The sequence below is a fragment of the Oratosquilla oratoria genome, chromosome 37 (assembly GCF_046742065.1).
Source record: "Oratosquilla oratoria isolate Oo_2021 chromosome 37, ASM4674206v1, whole genome shotgun sequence".
NCBI classification, from domain to species: Eukaryota; Metazoa; Arthropoda; class Malacostraca; order Stomatopoda; family Squillidae; genus Oratosquilla; species Oratosquilla oratoria.
Window position 1 is genome coordinate 36,076,954 of NC_134813.1, and position 13,637 is coordinate 36,090,590.

At 49.0% G+C, this 13,637-nt stretch overlaps 1 protein-coding gene across 1 annotated transcript in view; it reads left to right on the forward strand.

Annotated features, from left to right (window-relative positions):
* Positions 1-1,114: 1,114 nt before the first annotated feature.
* Positions 1,115-13,637, forward strand: part of LOC143019655 (adenylate cyclase type 3-like) — a 708,772-nt gene continuing 696,249 nt past the window's right edge. The window contains exon 1 of the mRNA XM_076175551.1: positions 1,115-1,260. The gene's annotated coding sequence lies outside the window, so the exon portion shown is untranslated. The remainder of the gene's footprint in view (positions 1,261-13,637) is intronic.

Here is a 13,637-nt window from a genome sequence, read left to right on the forward strand (position 1 = left end):
TTCTTTCCGAATTTAGCATACTTTAATTTCTTCGACCTCCGCTTCTACAAAAACAAACATGGCGTCTCAAGTAGTCAAAGCGACTACATTTGTTTGTTAATAGCTTTTAGCAACTGCTTCTATTATTGATTTCCGCCAAGAATAACGTATACTGCGTTGATGTATTATAATTCAAAAAATTATTATTTAATGTTCTATTACTTTATCCCGTAGGTGTACACTTCTAAAAATTAACCTATAGTGATCTTATAATCATATCATATATTTCGATTTTTTATTATACCAGTATATCTTATATATACTTTTTAGCCTTTTCGTCGACTATTTCATGTATCAACGAAAGTGGGCACTCTTCACATACATCGTTCTGGCTGAGAAAAGTGTACATATAATTCGGAATATCAAGGACACTAGGGAGAGTATTCATAGAGTATTGTTGGAAGGGAGCGGTATTACCAATATTGGTATAAGCGGTATTGACAATATCGTGCAGGGGTTGGTGGCGTCGTATTGTCAATATATTGCCATAGCGTATTTGTACACTTGTGCATGCACGCGCAAGTATTCGATGTTGCGCACGCAAGGACTCACGTAACACAAATGCACGCACACGCAAACGCGTACACACACACACACACACACTCACAAAGATTCGTGTATGCACGCACACATGTACGCACGGAAGGCATTACCTTGTTCCCCTCCTTCCCTCTCCCTCCTCCTCCTCCTCCCCCTTCTCCGTGTCAGTTCGGTTCGAAACCTAAACCAGTGTCCCATACGCCGCGGAAGGGGAAGGACGTCGCGATCTTCGCTCGTCGTTTTCATAAAGAGCATTTGCTTACCTTTCTCTATGCTCACCTGCCTGGCAGGGAGCATTCGTAGGTCAAGTCCCGTGGTCCCCCAGAAGCCCCGGGAGCATACATCTGGAGATGAGTGAGGAGAAATTGTGATTTTTTTTCTCGAAAGAGTGTCGTTGAAGAATTTTGTTTCAAAAGAGGCGAGGTGGGCAGGTATCCCCCGTCGGCTTCCATCTCTTGGACGTTGAAAACATTGCCAGGAGCAAGAGCTGTTGCATCTGCAGGCGTGAACGGGGTGGGAAGTGTGCGCGGCTCGAAGTTCGTGGTGTCAGCTCGATAGCTGTTGTCATTGGTGCATGTCGGTGGTGTCAGTAGTGGCGTCAGGGTGGATCGGTGGTGTTGGTGATGTTTAATTCGTCCAGGGTGTGACGACGACGGCGACGACGACGAAGGCGACGACGAAGTGGTAAGTGCTCTTCCTCTTCTGTCTTCTCTCCTCTCTCCTCTCTCTTCCACTTCCCCCCTCACAACCCCCGAATTGATTTTCTTCAATTCGTTCTTAGCATTCCGATTCGACTCCCGGGCTGCCCCCCTCCCCCTCCCCCTCCCCCTCTTCCCTTCAGGTCCTTCTCATCGTCCTCCTTCTCCTCCTCTTCCTCCTCCTTCACCTCCTCCTCCTCCTCTTCCTCCTCCCTCTTGGGATTCGATCGGGCTCGGAGGGCCTGTCTCCTTCCTTCCTTCCTTCCTCAGTTTTCATCTCCCCCCCCGCCTCTCTCTCTCCCTCCCTCCCTCCCTCCTTTTCTGTTCTCTCCTCTCTCCCCCTCCCTTCCCCCATCTCCCCGTCTCCCTCTCCCTTCCCCCTCCCCCTCTCTCTCTCTTTCTCTCTCTCTTCCTATCTCTCTTCTCTCTCTCTTCCTCTATCTCCCTCCCTATCTCTCCATCCCTCCCCTCTCTGTCTCCTTCCCCCTCTCTCCCTCCCACCCTCCCTTTCTTTTTCTCTCCCTCCCCCTCTCTGTCTCTCTCTCTCTCTCTCTCTCTCTCTCTCTTCCTAAATAACTCTTTCCCTCCCCCCTCTCTCTCTTCCTACCTCTCTTCTTCCTCTTCTCTCTCTTCCTATCTCTCTTCTTCCTCTTCTCTCTCTCTTCTCTCTCTTTCTCTATCTCTCTCCCTTTCTCTATCTCTCTCCCTTCTCTGTCTCCTCTCTCCCTCCCACCCTCCCTTTCTCTTTCTCTCTTTCCCACCCCCTCTCTCTCTTTCTTTCCCTCCCCTCTCTGTCTCCCTCTCACCCTCTCTATCTCTCTCCCTCTCCCTCTGTCTCCATCTTCCTCTCCCTCCCACCCTCTCTCTCTTCCCTCTCTCTCTTCCCTCTCTCTCTCTCTCTCTCTCTCTCTCTCTCTCTCTCTCTCTCTCTCTCTTCCCTCTCTCTTTATCTCCCCCTCTCTCCCCATCTTCCCCTCTCTCCCTATCTCCCCCCTCTCCCCCCTCTCTCTCTCTCTCTCTCTCTCTCTCCCTCTCTCTCTCTCTATCTCTCTCCCTCCCTTCTCCCCTCTCCCTCCCTCTCCCTCTCTTTCTTCCCTCTCTCCCCATCTCCCTACTCTCTATTTCTCACTCTCTCTTCCCTCTTCCTCCCTCTCTCTTTCACTCTCTCCCCTTCTCTTTCACTTTCTTTCCCTCTCTCCCTCCCCCTCTCCCTCCCCCTCCCTCCCGCGGCTTTATCTCATTCTCTCTCTCTATATATATATATCTTTCCCTCCCCCTCCCACTCCCTCGGCTTCTCTCACTCTCTCTTTCTCTCTTCTCTCTCTCTCTCTGTCTCTCTCTCCCTCCCTCTCTTTCTCTCTCTCTCCCTCCCTCTCTTTCTCTCTCTCTCCCTCCCTCTCTTTCTCTCTCTCTCCCTCCCTCTCTTTCTCTCTCTCTCCACCCTCCTTTCCTCTCCCTCTCTCCTTCACCCTCTCCACCTTTTCTTACCACTATTTCTCTTCTTTCTCTCTTTTTTTCTCTCTTTTCTTCGCGAATGATCTCCCTTCCCCCTCTCGGAACTCGTTTCCTTTCCGCTACTTCACCCCATCTCTTAACTCTCTCCACTATTATCTTCCATCTCGTTTTTTTTTCTCCTTCCCCTCCCTCTCTTCCTCCCTCCATCCTCCTCCTCCTCCTCTTCCTTCTCCCTCCCTCCCTCCTCCCTCTAATCTCTCTCTCCTTTTCCCTTGTCTTCTCTCTCATCTCTCTCCCCTTTTTACTCCGTCTCTCCCCCATCTCTCCCCTCCTCCTCCTCCTCCTCTCTGCCTTCTCTCTCCCCTCTTTCCCTTCTCTTAACTCCCCCTCTCATCTTTTTCCCACTCTCCCCTTTTCTCCCAGTCTCCCCCTTGTCTCCCCCTGTCTCACCCCTTCACACTTCTCCCCAATCCCCTTTCTTACTCCCCCCTCTCACCCCTTTTACCTCTCCCCATCTCCCCTTTTTTCTCCTCTCCCCCTCCCCTCACTTCTCTATTCCCTCTCCCCCATTCCTCTCATCTCTCCCCCCACTCTCACTTTTCCCGTATTTCCTCTCACCTCTCTCCCGTCTCCCACCTTTCTTCCCCTCTCTCCATCTCTTTTCTCCCCACTCTCTTCTCTCCCGTCTCTCCTCCCCTTCTCTTCTCTCCCTATTCTCCTCCCCCTTCTCCCCTCTCCTTTCCCCCCCTCTCCTGTCTCCCACCTGTCTTCCCCTCTTTCCATCTCTTTTCTCCCCAGTCTCTTCTCTTTCGTCTCTCCTCCCCTTCTCCCCTCCCCCTTCCCCTCTCTCCTTTCTCCCCCTCTCCTGTCTCCCACCTTTCTTCTCTTCTCTCCATCTCTTTTCTCCCCACTCTCTTCTCTCCCGTCTCTCCTCCCCTTCTCCCCTCTCCCTTCCCCCTCTCCTTTTTCCCCTCTCCCTTTTCCCCTCTCCCCTCTCTTCTATTACCTTTATTCCCCCATTGTTCTCCATCTCCTTCTCCCCCACCTTTTCCTCTCCCTCCCCAGTCTCTCCCCTCCCCCTTTCTTTTCTCATTTCCCCCTTCCCCGCTCTCCCTCTCTCTCTCTCTCTCTACTCTCTCCTCTCCATCCCCGGTTCCCCACCCCCCTCTTCCATTCCCTCCTTTCCTCTCTCCCTTCCCCTCTTTCCCCCTTTCCTTCCTCTTTTGCCCCTCTCCTCCCAATCTCCCTTCTCTCTTCTCCAGTTCGCTCCCCGTCTCTCTCCCACTCTCCTCACTCTTTTCTGTCTCACATTTCTCTCATCTCTCCCCCATCTCTACCCTCTCTCTTACTTTCTTCCACTTTTCTTCCCCTCCTCCCTCTCCCTCCTCCTCATCTCACCTCCTCGTTTTCTCTCCTTGCCTCACCTGTCTATTTTCTTTTTCCCCGTTTCTCTCATCCTGTCTTCTCTCTCTTCTCTCGCCCTCTGTCTCCCCCTTTGATTTTCTCTTTCTTCATGTCTCACTATTTCCCTCTCTCCCTACTGCTCCCTACTCCTGTTTCTCTTCTCCCTCACTCCATCTCCCTCACCATTCCTGTCTCGCTTTCCCTTTCTCCCCCACTATCCCTCCCCCCTCTCCCTGCTCCCTATCCTACCTCTCCCTCCATCTCTCCTACCCCTCCCTCCCTCCCTCTTTCCCTTCACTCTCTTCTCCTTCCCTATCTTTCCCCTTCTCGCTCTCCCCCTTCTCGCTCTCCCCTCTTCTCGCTCTCCCCCTTCTCTCTCATCCTCCTTCCCTCTCTTCTCTCCCATCCTTCCCACTTACTCTTCCCCCTCACTCTTTCCCCCTTCTATCTTCCTCCCTTTCTCCACCTCATCCTCTCTCCCTCTTTCACTCTCCCTTTCCCCTTCTCTCTCTCTCTATCTCTCCCTCTCCCTTCTCTTTCTCACCCCTCTCTCCCTCGCTCCGTATTTTTTCTCTCTGTCTCTCCCTCTGTCTCACTTTTCTTTCTCTCCTCCCTCTCTCCCCCTTTTCTTTCTCTCTTCTCTGTCTCCCTCTCTCCCTCCCTACCTATCTTCCTATTTCTCCCTTTTCCTCTTTCTCCCATTTCCTCTCTTTCTCCCTTTTCCTCTCTTTCTTCCTTTTCCTTTCTTTCTCCCTCATTCTCATTCCCCCATATCCCCTCTCTTTTCCTCCCCTTTCTACACCCTTCTCTCTCCTCTTTCTTTCTCTCCCCATTATCTCCCCCGTCTCCCTCCCTCCCTCTCTTCCTATCTCTACCTTATTATCTCTCCCTCATTATTTTCCCATCTCCCTCTCTCTCTCCCATTTTCCCTTTCCCTCCCTCCCTCCCTCTTTCTTCCTCACTCTCCCCTCTTTCTCCCTATCCCCCTCTCCCCGCTCTCTTTCTCTTTCTCCCTAAGTCTCTCCCCGTCTCCCTCTCTCCCTTCTCTCCCCTCTCTCCCCCCCCTCTCTCTCTCTCTCTCTCTCTCTCTCTCTCTCTCTCTCTCTCTCTCTCTTTGAGTCACTCTCACTTTTTGCCTATTTCGTCTCCCCTCCGTTATCTTTTCTTCGCCTCTTCCTCCTCTTTTTCGGTCGCCTCTCGTCAGTCGCGACTCTAACGTTTCTCTCTTTTGTTTTGCCTTTTCGTTTTCTTCGCTCCCCATTTTGTCCTACTCTACTTCCTTAATTTTGAGTCTCCCCACCTCTCTCTTTCCCTCTCTCTCTCTCTCTCTCTCTCTCTCTCTCTCTCTCTCTCTCTCTCTCTCTCTCTCTCTCCCTCTTCTCTCTATCTCTCCTCTCTATCTCTCCTCTCTTCTCTTTCTCTTTCTCTTTCTCCTCTCTCTCTCTCTCCTCTCCTCTCTCTCCTCTCTTCCTCGCATTCTTCATTTCCTCTTTCTCTCTGCTTCTTTTCCTGTCGCTCACTTTTTTTGTCACTGGGTTCTTTTACTTCCTCCTCCTCCTCCTCCCCCTCTTTCTCCAACTTTTCTCCCTGTTTCTCATCTTCATTCTCATCCTCTTCCCCTTCTTTTTCCTCCTCCTCCTCCTCCTCCTCCTTCTCCAACTCTTCTCCCTGTTCTCATCTCCTTCCTCTTCCTCTTCGTCGTCTCTCTCTCCTCTTCCCTTTCTTCCTTCTCCTCTCCATCTTTCATCCCCTCTTCACCTCCATTCCTCTTCTTTAGTCGTATCTCTCCTCCTCCAAATAGCTGCCAGCCAACCAGCCAACCAGGCAGCCAATCTCGAAGGGCAAATCATTCTTTATAGGTCCCTTCCCCCCTCTTTTTTCATTCACCATTCGTACTTGCCTCTTCCTTCCATCCTCTCATCCATCCTTTCTTCCTCAATTCCTTACTTCCTCACTCCCGTTTTTCTCACACCTTCTTCCCCCCTTCCTTCCTTCCTTTCTCCTTTTTTTTCATCCATTTGTCCATCCTTCCCCCTTTCCTCCATCCTTTCCTCCTCAGATCCCGACTTCCTACCTCTTATTTCTCTACTCCCTCCTTCCTTTCTCCCTTTCTTTCTCTTTTCTCCCTCCTTTTTCCCCATCCCTTCTCCCTCCTTTCCTCCTTCCTTTCTCCCTCCTTTCCCCCTTCCTTTCTCCCTCCTTTCCCCTTCCTTTCTCCCTCCTTTCCCCCTCCTCTCTCCCTCCTTTCCCCCTTCCTTTCTCCCTCCTTTCCCCTTCCTTTCTCCCTCCTTTCTCCCTCCTTTCCCCTTCCTTTCTCCCTCCTTTCCCCTTCCTTTCTCCCTCCTTTCCCCTTCTTTTCTCCCGCCTTTCCCCATTAGTTTCTCCCCCTTCTTTCTCCTTTCCTTTCTCTCCTTCCTCTTCTTTGCATCATCACCCTCATTTCTTACCCCTTTTTACTCCCTCTCTCTATTCTTTTCTTTCGTCCTTGACTACCTCCCATACCTCCATCACCTCCTCCCTCCCTTCCTCACCTCCTCTCTCCCATCCCTCCTCTATTCTTTCCTTCGTTCCTTCCTTTTCCCTTCCTCTCTGCCTCCTCTCCTTCGGGTTTTCCGCTTTCATTGTCAGGGCTCCGTCGGGCGGCCTCCACATTTTTCCTTCCAAAGATTTTCAGCCTCTCTGGTCTCCTACCTTTTCTCGTTCCTGTCTTTGCTCTCGTTCCCCCTCCCTCCCCCCGTTTTCATTTTCTCTCTCTCTCTCTCTCTCTCTCTCTCTCTCTCTCTCTCTCTCTCTCTTTCGGATGCCTATTGAGTTGCCGCCGCTTCCTCCTCCTCCTCCTTCCGCGACCGTGACCTTCCTTCATGTATCGCGTCAGGGCGATTCCTAACGTGAATGTGTTTAGACGTGCCGACTCTCTCTCTCTCTCTCTCTCTCTCTCTCTCTCTCTCTCTCTCTCTATCTCAATTTCTCGGTCTCGCTGTCTCTCAATCTCTCTCTCTCTCCAGACTGTGGTGCCTCTTTTGTACCGTTCCGTCGTCCGCCAGGCTATATCATTCACCTTTGTGGTACCTTTTCGGTGGCACAGAAGAGCATCTCCCCCTTTTCCATCTCTAACTCCACCTCCCACCACACTCTGTCCTCACCTCCCTCTTCTCCTCCCTCTCCTCCTCCTCTTCCTCGGCTTGGCCACGTAACCCGTCTCGTTCCGCCTCACCCGCTGACCTCTTTTAATATCATGAACACAGCCCCTTTTCTTCCTCGCCTCCTCCATCTCTCTCCTCCCTCCTCCCTCCCCCTTTCCCCCCCCCCTCTCTCTCTCTCTCTCTCTCTCTCTCTCTCTCTCTCTCTCTCTCTCTCTCTCCCTTCTCTCTCTTTCCCTTCTCTCCCTCCCTCCATCTTTCTCCCTCTCCTTCCCTTATCTCTCCCTTCCCCCCCTCTCTCTCTCCCTCCCTCCCTCCCTCCTTCCCTTCTATCTCTCCTTCTCCCTCAATGGCCGTATTTTCTCCTCCAGGCGGCCTCTTGCTCATGTCTCCTCCTCGCTGGAAGCCCTTCTTCCCCGCGAGGTCTCCCAAGTTGGCGTCTTCGGTCTCCCGCCGCCGCCGCTCGGGTCTCCTCGCTCGGGTCTCCTGCCGATCGAGCTTACCATCTCCGATGTCTCCTCTGCTGGATTCTCCCCCACCCTTTTTTCATATGTAACATTTGGATTGAAACTTTCTTTTTCGTCTTCACGGTCACATAGTGGTCTCCTGTCTCGTTTTTCAGTCTTGAAGTTTGTGTAAGTATTTTGGATGTGTGTGTGTGTGTGTGTGTGTGTGTGTATCCCTGTCTCCCCATCTCCAACTTGTCTCGTCATTGTCTCCCTTGATGTTACCCCTGGTCTCTCACCCCCCACGATGTTCTCCCCGGTCTCCTCCTCACGGTCTTTCCCCCCCCCCCCCCACACTGTCTCCCCATTCACGGTCTCCTCCCTCCCTCCCTCCCTCACGGTCTCCCAGCGAACTGCTCACGATTCCTTGGGGGCCCTTTTTTCTTCCCATGACGATAGAATGGAGAGCGGCTTCATACAAATTGCATTTGGATCTCCTTCCACCGCGTCCTTCCAGATCTCCAAGGTCTCTTTTGATATCTCCACTTCGTGTCCTCCTTTTGTCCGTCTCGATTGGTCTCCATTCCCATCACCACCTTATCTCCTCTCTGACTTGTTTCTTTCTTTTCTCTCGTGTCTCCTCTCCGGAGACCCCTTTGTCGCTCCACCTGTCTCCGGGCCGGCCTCCCATCGTCAACACCTTTGATCTCCGCCCGTTTTGCGGAGATAGGTCTCCTGTCCCTTTGTCTGATGCTGCTACTTTTCTCTTGGTCTCCTTCGCTGGATCTCCTCAAGGTATATCTCTCGCTTGATCTCCTATCATCGGCCTACGACTATCTTTTTTCTTCTTCTTTCTTTTTACTTTCTTTCCTCTTTTCTTTTTTGTTTCATTTTTTCTTTCTCTTTTTCTTTCCTTTTTTCTTTCTTGTTTCATTTTTCTTTTTCTTTCATTTTTCTTGTTTCATTTTTCTCTTCTTTTTCTTGTTTCATTTTTTCTTTCTCTTTTTCTTTCTTTCCTTTTTCCTTTCTTGTTTCATTTTTTCTTCTTTTTACTTTTTCCTATCTTGTTTATTTTTCTCTTTCTCTTCTTTTTCCTTCTTTATTTCCCTTTCTAACGTGTTTCCGGTTTCCCATAACTGACTAAACTTTCTTCAGGTAAACTCAATTGATGTCTGTTATACCATTTTGTCCTAAGGAAAATCTAATCTATCAGTAATTGTTCCTCTTATTGTTTTCCTATAAAATTTTCATTTTTTTTTTATTGTTTCTCCAGTTATTTCTCTTGCACGTCTTTTTTCTTATCTCCATTTTTTTTTTCTTTGATCGCTACGATTAAATCTTTACTTCGTCTTGTCGTTTGCTGCTCTCTTCTGATGTCCTCTCTTTAGTTTGATGTCTTCTTTCATTTCCTGCTCTCTGTCTCGAGGTTCTGATCTCCTCTTACTCCTCTTCTCTCCTCCTTTCTCCTCCCTTCTTCTTCCTCCTCCTTTTCCTTTTCCTCTTCTCTCCTCCCTTCCTCCTCTTCCTTTTCCTCCTTTCTCCTCCCTTCTTCTTCCTCCTCTCTCCTCTTCCTCATTTTTCTCCCCTTCTCTTCTTCTCCTCTTCCTCTTCCCTCTTCCTCTTTTCTCCTCTTCCTCATCATCTTTTCTTCCTTTTTCCTTCTCTTCTTTCTCCCCTCTTCCTCCTCCTCCTCCTCTTCTCTCATCTTCTTCCTCCTCATGAGTCTTCTAGTTTTAATTTCTCTTTGCGCCCGGATCTCCTTCATGTGTTCTGTCGCATCAATTTTCTGCTTCCTTCCTTCTTTCCTCCCCTCCCATCCCCTCCTCCTCCCCCTCCCCCTCCCCCTTCCCTCCCCCTCCCCCCTCCCCCCTTCTTGATCAAGCGACACTATTTCGGTCCCTTTCGGTGTCGGCGATTTTTGTTTGTTTATTTATTTTTCTATTTATTTTCTTATTTCTTGTTCGTTTTTATTCCATTCTGTTGGCTTCGCCCCAATGTCCCTCGCAGCTTTCGGTTCCCATGTTTATTAGCGTGTCTGCCCACTTTATTTTCATTTCGTTTTTTTATTTTATTTTATTTTTATCTTAATTTCGTTTTTTGTTTTATTTTTCTTTCCTTCGTCGTCTTCTTATCTTGGTCAGGAGTAGGTGCATACACATTTCTGCACAAGATATTGCCGTCCAGTGTTTGTATGTGAAGAGTCCATCTCCCTGTGCTTGGGTTTTTTCTTACATTTTTTTTCTTCATCTCTGGAGGGGTAATTTGCGTGCTGTTTGTTTTTTGTTCTTTTTTTCTTTTTTTTTTAGCCTTTTGCCTCTCTTGAAATTTACATACAAGTAAGGGAACTGGTTGAGGAAGAAAAGGCTTAGATATAAGACGTAACATATGAAGAGGAGGAACACTGAAACGGAAAAAGGAAAGGATTGAAGAGGATGATGGCAAGAACAGAGATCCAAGAACGCGAGGATTGACAGGAAAGAAAAAAATATACATCCAACGTCTTTTAGGGGAAATGTTTTAGTTCTCCGTAAAACCGGACGGGGAAGAAGATGGAGAAGGAAGTAAGAAATGGGGAAGGTGATACAGGGGCTGGTTTTGACATTGAAGGATCGTTTCGAATCCTGGGATGGAGGAGATGCTGCGAGAGAGAAAAAAGTGGAGGAGACGCAAATTAGGATGGAGGAGGAGGGAGGAAGGAAGAGAAGAAGAGACGAGATAGAAAGAGAGGGGAATGGAGGAGATGTGAGAAAAAAGTGGAAGAGACGCAAATTAGAATAGAGGAGGAGGAAAGAAGGAAGAGAAAAAGATACGAGAGAAAGAGAGAGAGAGAGAGAGAGGGGATGGAGGAGATGTTGTGAGAGAAAAAAGTGGAGGAGACGCAAATTAGGATGGAGGAGGAGGGAGGAAGGAAGAGAAAGAGAGATGAGAGAGAAAGAGAGGGGATGGAGGAGATGTGAGAAAAAAGTGGAAGAGACGCAAATTAGGATGGAGGAGGAGGAAAGAAGGAAGAGAGAAAGATAAGAGAGAGAGAGAGGGGGGATGGAGGAGATGTTGTGAGAAAAAAAATGGAGGAGACGCAAATTAGGATGGAGGAGGAGGAAGGAAGAGAAAAAAAAGAGACGAGAGAGAGAGAGAAGAGATGGAGGAGATGTGAGAAAAAAGTGGAAGAGACGCAAATTAGGATAGAGGAGGAAAGAAGGAAGAGAAAAAGATACGAGAGAAAGAGAGAGAGAGGGGGGGATGGAGGAGATGTGAGAAAAAAGTGGAGGAGACGCAAATTAGGATGGAGGAGGAAAGAAGGAAGAGAAAAAGAGAAGAGGAGATGTGAGAAAAAAGTGGAGGAGACGCAAATTAGGATGGAGGAGGAAAGAAGGAAGAGAAAAAGAGACGAGAGAGAGAGAGGATGGAGGAGATGTTGTGGAAAAAAAGTGGAGGAGACGCAAATTAGGATGGAGGAGGAAGGAAGAGAAAAAGAAACGAGAGAGAGAGAGGATGGAGGAGATGTTGTGGAAAAAAAGTGGAGGAGACGCAAATTAGGATGAAGGAGGAGGAAGGAAGGAAGAGAAAAAGAGACGAGAAAGAGAGACGAAGGAAAGAAGAGTGGATAAGATAAAAGGTACCTCGCCTCCCCTTTGGAAAGGGACAAGGCGGAAAGGAGGGGAACACACAGACTAATGGCTGGATTTTTTTTTTTTTTTTTTTTTTTTTTTTTTTTTTTTTTAAGAAGTCCAGGAGGTGGTGTTGGGAGGACGAAGGCAGGGGGGGGGACGTCTAGGTTGACTGGAAGCGAGATGAGCAGAACATCACCGAGATGGTTTGGACACGTGAAAAGAATGGAGGAGGGCAGGGCAGGCTGGCAAAAAAAAAGTGCGGGCGAAGCAAAGGTAGAAGGAGAGGAGGGCAAGGAAGGACCCAGAGGGAAATGGAGCGTTGAGGAGTGCATGGAGAGGAAGGATTTCAGTACGGAAGAGGGTGAGGGGTGATAAACAGGGTGGGAATGGGGGAGGATGAGATAAAAAAGAAGGCGAATGGGGTGGGGGGAGTGAGATTTTTTTTTTCTTCTTTTTTATCTAATTAATTAATTTATATATTTATTTTCATTTTATTCATTTATGTTTATTTTTATTTTATTTATTTATTAATTTTATTTATTTATTTATTTATTATTATTATTATTATTTTTTTCTTTCTTTCTTTCTTTCTTTTTTTCTTTTTTGTCCGATCAGTCTTGTTGGCAATAGCGTTTGCCGTGGTTTAGCAATCCGATCCCGGGTGTATTTATGACATTCGAAACTTAATTCTTTCTCCCTTGTTCACTTACTCTACCATGTATCACACAACTTCTCCTCTATCGACCAGTCTCTCCGCTTTCTTTTGGTCCATTCATTCGCTCTCTATTGTCTCGTTCGATTTTTTTTTTCTTTTTTTTTTTTTTTCTTTTTTTTTACCGTTGCCTTTTTCCCCACGTTTACTAGTGTACTGCATAATCGATCTTCGTTCCCGCCCCCCCCCATAATCCACCCCCCACCTCCACCCGTATATTCTCTTCCTACATTCATTTCAGCTTCAGATTTTAGATATCCGAATAAAATTCTATTCTCATTTGGTCCCTTTAACCCCCTCCCCCCTCTTCCTCCTTCCCCTCCTCCTCCTCTTCCTCCCCATCCCCCACCTACTCCTCTTCCTCCTCCTTCCCATCCCCTCCCCCTCTTCCTCCCCATCCCCCTACTCCTCCCCCATCCCCCTCCTCCTCCCCCATCCCCCTCCTCCTCCTCCCCTCCATCCCCCTCTTCCTCCTCTCCCTCCTCCCTCTTCTCCACTTCCTCCTCCTACTCGTTCTTTCCTCTCCCTCCTACTTCCCTACTTATCCCCTCCTCCTCCTCCCCTCCTCCCCTCCTCCTCCTCCCCTCTTCCCTTTCTTCCCTCCACCACCTCCCCTCCTCCTCATCTCCTCTTCCCCTCCTCCTCTTCCTCCCCTTACCCCATCCCTCCTCCTCTTCCTCCTCCCCCTTTTCTCCCAACACGCCTTTTACCCTTTCATCAGTCCTCCCTCCCTTTACTCTCTCGACCCTCCCTTCCTCTCCCAACTCCTCCTCTCCCTCCCAGCCATCCTTTATTCTTTGTCTCTCTCCTTTCTCCATCTCGCTTCTCTTCTTCTTCTTCGTCTTTCTTCTTCCTCTTTCTTCTTCCTCTTTCTCTTTTTTTCTCTTTTGCTCTCTCTTCTTCCCCTCCAATCCACTTCGTCTCTTGTGCGTTCATCCGATTTCCTGTCTTTTTCGTCTGCAGCCTCTCTTCCTCCTTTTCCTCCTCTTCCTCCTCCTCCTCTTCCTCCTCCTTCCTTGTACCTATCTTTTTTCTTCTCATCTTCCTCCTCGCTCTCCTTCCTCTCCTCCTCCTCCTCCTTCCTCATTTTCATCCTTCCTGCTACACATCTCCCTCATGCTCCCTTCTCCTCCTTCCTCCTCTTTCCCCCTCCTCCTCCTTCCCCCTCCTCCTCCTTCTCCCTCCTCCTCCTTCTCCCTCCTTCTCCCTCCTCCTTCCTTTTCCCTCCTCCTTCCTTTTCACCCCTCCTACTCATCTTCTTCCTTCTCACCCTCCTCCCTACCCCTCTTCCTTCCCTCCTCCTCCCCTCCTCCCTCCTCTTCCTCCTTCCTCCTTCTTCTCTTCCTCCTCCTCCTCCTCCTCCCTCCCTCCCTCCCTTCTTCTCTTTCTCCTCCTCCTTCCACTTCCTTCTTTCCTTCCTCTCTTTTCTTATTTCCACCCTTTCTACACAGTGACGTGATATATAGGTCTCAGCTCTGCGAAGGACAGGTGGATTTTATGTGTCGGGGGGGGAGGAGTGAAAGGAGGGGTCTCCAATCTGAAGAAGAATTCGATTGATCGAGACCCACGTGGTGCATAGAACCACCTATCCT